Raw genomic sequence first — 11,148 nt, 5'->3', positions numbered from 1 at the left:
CCAAAGAGGCAAGCTGCAAAGCTTGCTTCAGCACACTTGGCGCCGAGGCCAGACGATCACAGGAGGAGCTAACTTACTGCATGAAGTCTGGGAAGGCTTGGAAAGGCTGCAGGCGAGAAGCCACAGCCTGCGTCCGGAACACGGACTGGCGTGGTTTGGCCGCTGTTGTCCAGGGGACCTGCAGGAACATTGCAGCTCGATTGTGGTAGCACAATAGCTTCCTCCTGATCTCCCCTGGGGGAGGGAGGGTACGGTACTTTGGGTAACTGTGGAGCCAGGGCTGCAGCCGGAGCCGTTGGTGCCTGCTGTCTTGACAGGAGCTCCAGGACCTGGGCCATCTGAGCCTTGAGGTCAATTATGTCACTGGCTTGTCTAGAGCGCTTAACCTGTCTTGCTTGTGGAGATGGGGAGCGGCTATGAGGGGTCGGCACTGCAGCCTGCGTGCAGGGGATGCCCTGCGAGGGGCTCTGGGACAGCCTGAGGAGGAGGGGCTCTGGGGCTCCAATGGCCACTGATAGTCCAACCACAGAGGACGCGGAACTCATCTCTGTGGCCCTTTCTAGCTGCTTCTGGCGCACCAGGGGCAGAAAAGCTGCACAGATGTCTCAGACCACCTCACTTCCAAGGTCCAAGGTGGCGTGTTGGCTGCTCAAGCATCGCACACACAAGGTATGCCTGTCTTCCTGAGAAATATTAGCCCTGCAGGACGTGCAAGAATGGAACCTGGCCTTGCCCGTCATTACGCTGGAGTATCATGTGCACCAGGTGCCTCGTTACTAAGTACTGAGGATGTACCAAGAGCCTTGACCGTGAAGCAAGTCGAGGTGATGGACGCCTCTCGCACCGAACACCATAGCCAACGAGGTCTACTCTACAGCGGGGTGTATTTAAACACACAGCCCGGTGGAGGGATATACGGCTGGTTGGCTGTTGTTGTATGACAACTGCGCTGCAGCTAATCCACAGCACGACCCAGACAAGCAGGGTTGTACAGTCTAGTATACAGACGGGAGGACGCACAGCAACAACCAAAACAAACAAGGCCCTGTCCAGCTGCCCAGACGACAGCTGGTGGAATCACTCGACAGCGGGGATGCATCGTGGCCTAGCCCCGGTGCAGGAACTGAGTTCTCCCAAGAGTGTATAGAAAAGACGTACACATGCACTCCTTTAAATCAATACTGCACAGGCAGTCGATCACACACAACAGACAGTAAGGAAAGAAGGAGGAAAGAAAAAGAGGCTTCAACTTTGGAGCCACTGATTCCGGAAAAGCTGCAAGCCAACTTTCAGCACAAATACAGGGGAACTCAGAAAAGCTCTTTTTCACAAAACGCTCAGTTTCAACAGAGAGATCTTACTTTAGCATCTTTAGAGGCAAAAAGAGAAATGGCTTCCATGGAATGACGGTTTTAACCCCTCGGTAGGCGGGACCTAGGATGTCATCCAGGAAGGGGCCTATTGGCAGCTCTGATATAGACAGCTCAGTGAATATGTACCAAGACGCAGCAATATCCCATAAATAATGTTTTGGTGGTCATCTTCAAATTGAAAGGGAACTAATTTCATACTTTGACCAGAGTAGTTGGGCACCCTTACATTAGTATTTTGTGTGCCCACCCTTTGCTTCCTTTACAGCTTGCAGTCTTTTTTTGTATTTTGAAACCAGTTCCTGGCATCTTTCCAGAGATATGCTTTCCCATTTTCAACACATACAGCTTTGAGTTCTGCAATCGACTTTGATTTCCTTTTTGCAACAGCAGCCTTCAAGTCAATGGTGGCCAATCTATAACTGGTATCTTCCTTTTTTTCAGAAATTCCTTTGTAGACTTGGCAGATTGCTTAGGGTCATTATCCTGCTGGAATACAAACTTCCATCCAATAAGCCTTCTAGCACTGGGTAACAAATGAGATTGAAAAATGTGCTGATATTTTGTAGCATTCATTGATCCTTTAATACAAAGGTTGTTGTGCCTGAGGAAATAAAACAAGCCTATACCATCACACAACCTCCACCACGTTTAACAGTTGGCACGATGAACTTTTCTTTAATTTCTTCTCCTCTCTTCCTCCGAACATATTGTTGCTTTCTTGGTGAAAAAAGTTATATTTTGGATTCATCTGACCATAAAATTTGGTTAAAGAAATCATCAGGCTTCTTCAAACGCTGTCTTTTATGTATTTTTTTTTTTCAAACGATTCTTCCAGATTTTACAGAAATTTTTACTGGTCTTTATCACCAGGATGGCTTTGCGTGGCATGGGTGGTGTCGTCAGTGTCCAGGAAGCAGCACACGGCAGACCGAGGTACGGGGCTAAATTGGTCACAGCCGTAATGAACTAAATAATAAAACAAAAACACTTTCACAGCACACACCAAAAAAAAATGGGCACATAGGCCAAAACAAAACAAACACAAACAATAATAACAGTTCCTAAAACAAATACCTTTCACTCTGTGTCTTTCTCTATATTTACTTCTTTCTCCTAAGCTCTTCCTTTAATGAGCCCAGAGTGGGTCCTTTTATAAACACAAACATCAATAATAACAACAAATCATACAAACATAAATAAAACATACATAAATATATATACAAAAGGGGTGGGCACCCTATCACAGTCTTCCACATCTGGAGTTAGTTGCAGTAGTTCCTGTTCTCCTGTGTTTGTCAATAATAGTCCACATAGTGCTTTTTAGTAAACTGAGTCGTTTTGCTATTTTTCTGGTAGTTTCTCCTTTTTCATTTAGTTGTATCGCTGCCATTTTGAGATCGTTGCTGTACTCTTTAGTCTTAACTATTTTTGTTGCTTTTTTAATCACAAACCTCCAATTTATTTTTCAGCACTTGATGATTATGTATTTATTTATTCTCTAGTTTTTGCATGTTATTTTTCATTGTTTGCATGTTATGTAATAATTTGTTGTTTTATTATAAAACTGAATCTCTACTTTAATGTATATATTTTAATAGAACAATTAGAAATTATAGAAATCACTGTGTGGTTTTTCTCATCTTTTTAACTGCTCAAATACTTTTGTGTGTGTGTCTCTCTCACTATATATATATATATATATATATATATATATATATATATATATATATATATGGAATGACAACAATCAAATTTAACCTGTGTACATTTTCTAAATACTTAATGAAACATGATACTTTTTAAATGGCTTCCGGTAGCAAAACATTGGTTGTAGTTTCTAAAGTACTGTGGTAACTGTAATTTATCATTTTCTAGATTATGTTCATTACATATTATATATATTATTATATATTTATATATATATATATATATATATATATATATATATATATATATATATATATATATATATACACACACACACACACACACACATCAATAAGCTGGTCTCTACACAAAGCTGGCCTGTGTGGACGGGTGGCAAGAAAGAAGCCATTACTCAAAAAGCCTCATCTTAAAGCATGTATGGAGTTTGCAAAAAAGCATGTAGATGATACTGCAGACATGTGGAAAAAGCCTTTGTGGTCAGACAAGGCAAAAATTTAACTTTTCAGTCTAAATTCCAAGCATTACATCTGGCGCAAGCCCAACACTGCACATCACCCAGTCAACACCATCAAAACTGTCAAGCATGGTGGTGGCAGCATCATGTTATGGGGATGCTTCTCTTTAGCAGGGACTGGGAAGCTTGTCAGGATAGAGGGGAGAAAGAATGGTGCAAAGTACAGGAGAATCCTTGAGGAAAACCTGTTTGAGTCAGCCAAGACTGAAACTCAGGAGGAAATTCACATTTCAGCAGGACAAGGACCACAAGCTAAAGCCACACTGGAGTGGTTGAACAAGAAAATAATTTATGTTCTTGAGTGGCCCAGTCAAAGTCCTGACTTGAATCCAATTGAAAATGTATGGCGAGACTTGAAGATTGTAATCCATCGACGATCCCCAACAAACTGGAACTAGAGCTATTTTCCTGTGAAGAATGGACAAAAATATCACCATCCTACTGTGCAAAGCTAGTAGAGACCTATCCAACAAGACTCATACACATATTATTTGTAATTCAACAAAATGCTAGGCGATGCAAAACTTTTGGCCATAGCTGTACATCATGTGGAACAATCTGTGTCCATCATTGAGTAAAAGGCTCCATAGTATGTGCTTTATGGGTTTGTTATAGTATCAGCTATTAAACTTGTCTGCAAATGTTTTATACCATATATTTGATATGCCTACTAGAACATCACAGTTACTGTTTGAACTGCAGAAGACAAATGAATTACAATAGATATGCTATGTTATAAATAAGGAACATACCATCAGCAGCAACAGGAAGAATATGTTACAAATAAAGAGCAAAATGTTTTTCTGTGTGTAAATGCAATACCGGTATTTTTATTGAAAAGACAATAAGTTAAAAGTTTGTTTTCTTTTTATTTAGTTTCTTCAATTACACGAATAACACGATAATTGATCTCAGCATAATCAGTACTGTATTCCTTTTTTTGTGCATCATGTCCCAAATATCCCTCCCCATTTCGCAGTTACTGTAGCAGTGCCCATCAGCCTATATCCTGCCTATGAAGTGCCAACATTTTTAAATAATGGACTGTGATTGGCTGAAAAAAAACAGGTTGCCTACAAAGCCGTTACTTTGAAGCATGAAATATTAAGTGCTGGTACGGTCTTAATGTACTAATCACTTTTTCACCCCAGACTAACATAAAACACGTGAGGAAATGTAGAAACTTAGTCTGCCAACCAAACACTTTGGGTCAGTTGTTAACGGAGCTGAAAGCAGTTTTAAATTAATTCTGTTGATTTACAGTTGCAACAATCTGCGATTAAACAGATTTGAATTGGCAGGGTTGGCACCGATGACTGTGTAGCTTTTTGCAATGTCTTGGTTCAGATTATGGGCCTCATTTGCTAAAGGTTCATAAAAGTAGTCATAAGACGTGTGTTAACATAATCCCGTAACACACGTCGTAAAACTATAAATAAATGGGTATTTACTAATGTGATCGAGATACGCAGTTGTCAGTTCTTGACTTTCACTAAATATATGTATTAAATACTATATAATGGCGTCTAAAAGGCAGGATCGCAAAAATAAATAAATAAAAAGTTATAAACCATCCTACCTAGACTCCGTCATGGCTGCACAATATAAAAAGCATTTAGCTTATACAGTATAGTATACTATTTATTTATTTATTTTGTATCCATTGTTGATCCGATCAGTCTGTAGCCCTTAGGCTACATTAATGAAACTGTGAATACAACGAAGTATGGCTTTGGTATTTAGACCAGGTGGCATATTTCAGCGTTCAATGCCTTTCTGTACATTGAAATGCCGTTCACGTGTTTTACGTTGTTTTTCTTTCTTTCTTTATTTTATGCAGTCGGCTGGTATATGAGCGTTTTAGTATATAAATGCATTCATTTTAAAATTAGTCATATTTACAGAGTTTCGGATGTGTAGTATCTTACATACTGTAGCGATCTCGGTTAACGCAACCAGGCGCAAAACACAGGGTGAGTCAGTCACACACCGCGGTGGTGGGCAGTCATGAACCCGGGTCCTCTCGCACTAAAGTATAGCACCGATACTGCTATACAAAAGAGCCGTCTCCTTTGACAGGAGCATATATCGGGCTCATGTCTTTGTGTGTGATTACGTCACCTACCAGCCCTGCTTCTGCCTTTCCCCGTGCATGCTACAATACATATACCTGTACCTTCTTCTGACAGACAGCTTTAAGATGGATCTTGGCTCATAACACTTGCTTTCCATCAGTGCTATCTAGCATGCGATTTAAGGTGTGCTTCATGGTTAGCACAGCTTAGTAAATATCGTCCGAATGTCATTAGCCTCATTAGTGCTCACATGCCACTTCATTTGAATACATCACTATGCATTTTGCATATTCAGCAGATGCTAATGTACCCATCGTGTTATTTTTAAGGCGTGCATGTTAACTCACATCTTATGCTTTAAGTCACACTTTATCGTGGTTGATAAATACGGGATTATCTAGAACAAGCCTTATCCTTGGATAACACGCATATTATCGCATAAGAACCTTTAATAAATGAGGCCCTATATCGTTCAATCCAGACAGAACTGGTGTCAGTTCCAGAACAGAGGAGATTAACTTTTATTACCTGTTGCCAAGGTGCAAATGGAAACATGATATTAGCCACAAATAGTCTATACTAACATGTATTAATTGAAAAGCAGCTTCAGTATTACAAGAACTTAGAGCCCCAGAGTACCCTGTTGTCAGTAAGCAATCACTGCTTTTCCAATGACTCACACTCAAAATTGATCATTTTCTCTAGTTAATTAACAAATGTTCCTAACTATGTAAATACCTCCCTGAAAATCAGTGTGTGTTAGCTGTAGAATATTTCGTTTTTTTTGTCCATCTTTTAAAGACATTCTATTTTCACCATCAGTGAATTATCAAACAAAATAAAAACATAAATGTAAAAATAACAACAATAATAATGCCACCTTTTTGTACTGGACAGAACCATCTCTAGCAAACATATTTCTAATCTTTGAGGCTGCTGGTGTCTTTTTGTTGAAGCAAACTAAACCAGTTGCCAGGTTAATAAATTCAGTGCAGCTGTTGTTGTGCGTCAGTAAGGCAAATGATTGCTGTATTTATTTTAAGTGATAAAATTATGTATATTTACATTATTCTTTCAGAAATGTGGAACTGCATATTACATGGCAATAGGTACATGAATAATCTGTCATGGCTGATCGTAAATATGTTTTCATCTGTCGAAAGCACGAAAAGGCTGCGCTCAGCAGTAACATTAGACATCAGGATAGTAAGGTAGGTTCTTATATGACATAATTAGTGCCTCGCTTCTATGTAGGATTGTGACGGGGTACACTCTGCCCCTGTGTATATTATGTTCGCCATTGTATTTGTATTATTGTTTAAAATACAGGACAAACGAAGAGCCATCCGCCATTGTTTGTTATAGTTTTATATTTTAGTATTTACATCTCGTGAGAGTACGTGACTGCCATCTAGTAATTATTTTATTAAACTCGTGCAGACTATGGCCGAGGGGTGAGTAAGATAATTAACAGCCAGTTAATCCCTCTGCCATAATATAAAATATCTGCAGCTTTTGCTGCACAGGGAGTGTGTTCGGAGGCAGAATGTGAGTTACAGAGAAGTAAAACATGAATAACACGATACTTGTTGGGTTCTGTGTTCTGTTTTGTCTGTTTACATTGGACATCGCGCCTTTTGAAGAGTTTTTGTTCTGTTCAAACCTTTTATGTTGTTTATTTATAATAAAACGCACAAGCAGCGCATTCTTACCCGTGATGCGAGTGTCTGTGTATCTTCCAGGTCTGTGACGTCACACCACAAAGCTATCTTGTCACAAGGATGTGGAGTATGCTATACAATTAAACGTGTGCCTATACAAGTGCCTTTTTTCCCAGCTGTGCACGTGTTTCTTTTGCTGGGATGCAGCAGAAGTGCTGTGCTGTAACACCAGCTTAAACACCATTAAAAATCTAATACCTGTTTAACATAATGTGTTTGTATTTTATGTAGGAAAAAGAGAACCCTACAACATTATTTTGTTAGCTCTGTGTACTTTAAAAGAAGATAGAAGTCTAAAATAAGTGTGGGTTTGTATCACCATTTTGCAAAAAATATATATTTAATAAACAAGTCACCTTTTGTTTCGCTAAGTTTGAAATAGTTTTTGCGTGAGCGTGTTTTTATTCACACAGATCATTTTAATAAAATAGAGAAAATACAATAAGCCAACTAACGCTTCATAATGCAGATGTTGTCTTTTAAAAAGTGGGCTTATTGCATTATGAATAGGTCAGTCTGTATGCCTGACATTTCTCTTTAGAATCCGTTGACCTTTTAATATGAATGCACTGCCTCTGTACTATAGAAAATCCAACTGTCCTCTTTCTATCTCAAAATATGAAATCCATAACTTTGACATATCAAATTTGCTGTGGTATATATATATATATATATATATATATATATATATATATATATATATATATATATATATATATATATATATACACACACACACACACACACCCAGCAAAATTCAGTACAACCACCCACCTCCCACCCCTCAATAACCAAAAGGACACGGATACTGCAAATAAAACCTTCATTCTGTACTTTAACTCTATTAGCTTATTATTATACACATTTTCCATTGTATCTGGTACATTTTTGGTTGTTAAACAGGAGATACAGATGAGGCTAGTCTGAAAGCATCAATACAGAGGTACAGTACTGTATGGAAAGAAAGAAAGGAATAACCTGCATTGGTTGGTCTAATTGCATAGTTTATTTTCTGTTTAAAGGAACATGTTACTCATGTCAAATTTTCTTCGCCTTTCTTTAATAAGCTGTTCATCAATTCAGTCCTTCCCTTTTCTATTATTTCTCTCTTAATGGCTCTATGAAATCCTTATCCACTTTGCTATAGGATTGATGTTAGTCTCCACCAATTAACATAATTACAAGCTTGATTATCTCCTAATTGCATTATGTGTATTTGGTTATTCACTATACAAATGAAGGGAAAAATAAAAGTAGCAAGAGCACATGGCATGTGTGACATGCTTTAAAATGCTATAGTTGCTAATCAATATGAGCAGGGCTGGCAGAATATTTATATATTCTTACATATTTATATTTATATATTACATTTTTCTCCTTGTTATAGAGGTGTTATGAACTTAGGTCAATGTAAGGCATTTGTAAAGCATCAGATCTCTTCATAAAAAGGCCATATCCATGTCCTTTGCCTTTCTTGGCCATGTTTGACTTCAAGACAATAACGATACCTGTTGAAATGAAGAGGGGTAAAGTCTGAATTACTGGCACCGCACCCCTGCGGTTACAGTGATACAATTGTTTAACATCTGCAAATATAAATGCAAAGGAAATTATTATTGCTAATAAATAAATAAAAACCTTCGAACCCCTCTGAGTGCAGCTGTACCTGCTATTGCTCCACCACTGACTCAGACACACTATGCCCTGTATTAAACTAATTTTGATACCACTCATATGCAAAGTTTGAAACCTACACATGTTTTCAGTACCAAACAATAATAATGAGAAAGCATCTTCAAATTCAATTAGATAACTTCTCTGAGCACTGTATGTCGGCGGTTTTCTTTGCTGGTCATAGATGGGGATTGATTTATTTATATATTTTTACTTGGGTCAAGGTATGCGATTAATAAGGACAATTAAATGGTATTCGTTTCTGAATGTACATTACATTTCTTCATCTGCAATCTGCAACACGATGGGGGAAAAACAGCTAGTTTATTTACTTAGTCTCAGTCTTAAAAAGTAAACAGAAGAACAATTTTACCTTAGTTTGACGGCTTATATCTCATTGTGTATAATATTTAACGTTTTTTTTTTCACATTTGATGTAAGAAAGTTTCAGATTTTTGGTACTAGTACAGATGGTAATTCTAAGTGATTTAGTTTTGACGTTATAACATGGTGACAACAGCAAAACGCTTGGAGCTATATAGAGACTCTTGTTAGTTTCAAACAAGTTTTTGTACCGTTCCGCTCAATGTCGGTAATTTCAAACAAGTTTTTTTTTTTTTTTTAATTGTATGAGGACCATCTCTCTCTCTCTCTCTCTCTCTCTCTCTCTCTCTCTCTCTCTCTCTACACACACACATATATATATATATATATATATATATATATATATATATATATATATATATATATATATATATATATATATATATAATTGTAACATCATTCATTAAATACTGATGAACTAGCATTTTTGCCCCTTGTAAACCATGATTCTTGGCTGCAAATTTTGGATGTTGTTATCAAATGTTTATGCTTTCCAATTCAGGAATGCAGTATGCGTACTGTTAGTCCAGACCATGAATCACCGATATCTGTAAAATAAATAAATAAATAACAATTGGATGACACATGACGTTTTATGAGAATACAGTAACACGTATTTTGTATCAAGTACTATAAAACATTTAAATTAAAAATAAATAATTTAAATATGTAAACAGACTGGAGAATATGACGTGTGACACTGCGACAGTGTCTGTGCACGTACAGAAACTGTAGTTGGAGGTTGTTGTTATATGTGGTGGATTTAGTTATTTTATTTTATTGCGTGTTGTTGCTGATGAGAGAGACCCAAACCGGCGCCGCGCCGTCTCCAACTCAGGACTCGCTGCCGTTCGGAATTACTCCCTCACCGCGCACACCCTGGACCTGCTGCATGTTGTGTTGTGTGTTGTACTGCTAATGAGAACTGCATAGGCGGCGCTCCGCCTCCGACTGAGGACCCGCCGCCGTTCTGTCTCTGACTCAGGAACTGCTGCCTCACTGCTCAGACACCGGACCTGCTGCCGATGAGTTGCGTCGCCACCCGTTCCATCCCAGACTCAGGATTCGCTAGCTGCTCACTCTGCTTCCACGCTGGATCCACTGCTGCCCAGTCGCACCACCACACGTGCCGTCTCAGACTCGGGAATCGCTGGCTGCTTGCTCTGCTCACACGCTGGATCCTCTGCTGCCGCTCCTTACCGCACCGCCCTGGCTCTGACAAGGGAAACGACGGATTCTAGAACTCTGCTTTGCACGCTTGCATTTAATGGAACGCTCTTTGTCTTGTTTGGTTTGTAAAATGCTTTTTCAAATAGTAAAAGGTACACAAACCCTAGTACCGCCCCTAGTCCCTCTAGCAGGCAACCTATACAACGTAAGGCATCCTGATCAAAACTGTCTGATTGGTCAAAATCCTACAGCGCTTGGTTCCACTCAGTCTGATCTCACACCTCGAACTAGATGGTTGTAGCGTGTGTGACAAATTATTTTGCATTTCTTCCATTCAATCTTATTTTACATAATTATAACAAACTAACATTCAACAGTATCTGATTACAACATCATACAGTACATTAAAACTAGCATTCAATTGTGTTCAAGGATTACAGATAATACTGCATATATTTGCCTTTTAACCTTCCTGTTAGGTTTTGGGTCTATTTGACCCGACTCTAGTTTCCAATTAGTTTAAATGCTATTTTTCTGTTCATTTTCTGTATAATATTTACTTTCCTAAG

The sequence above is a fragment of the Polyodon spathula genome, chromosome 4 (genome assembly GCF_017654505.1).
Source record: "Polyodon spathula isolate WHYD16114869_AA chromosome 4, ASM1765450v1, whole genome shotgun sequence".
In the NCBI taxonomy this organism is placed as follows: domain Eukaryota; kingdom Metazoa; phylum Chordata; class Actinopteri; order Acipenseriformes; family Polyodontidae; genus Polyodon; species Polyodon spathula.
This window is presented reverse-complemented; position numbering follows the sequence as displayed.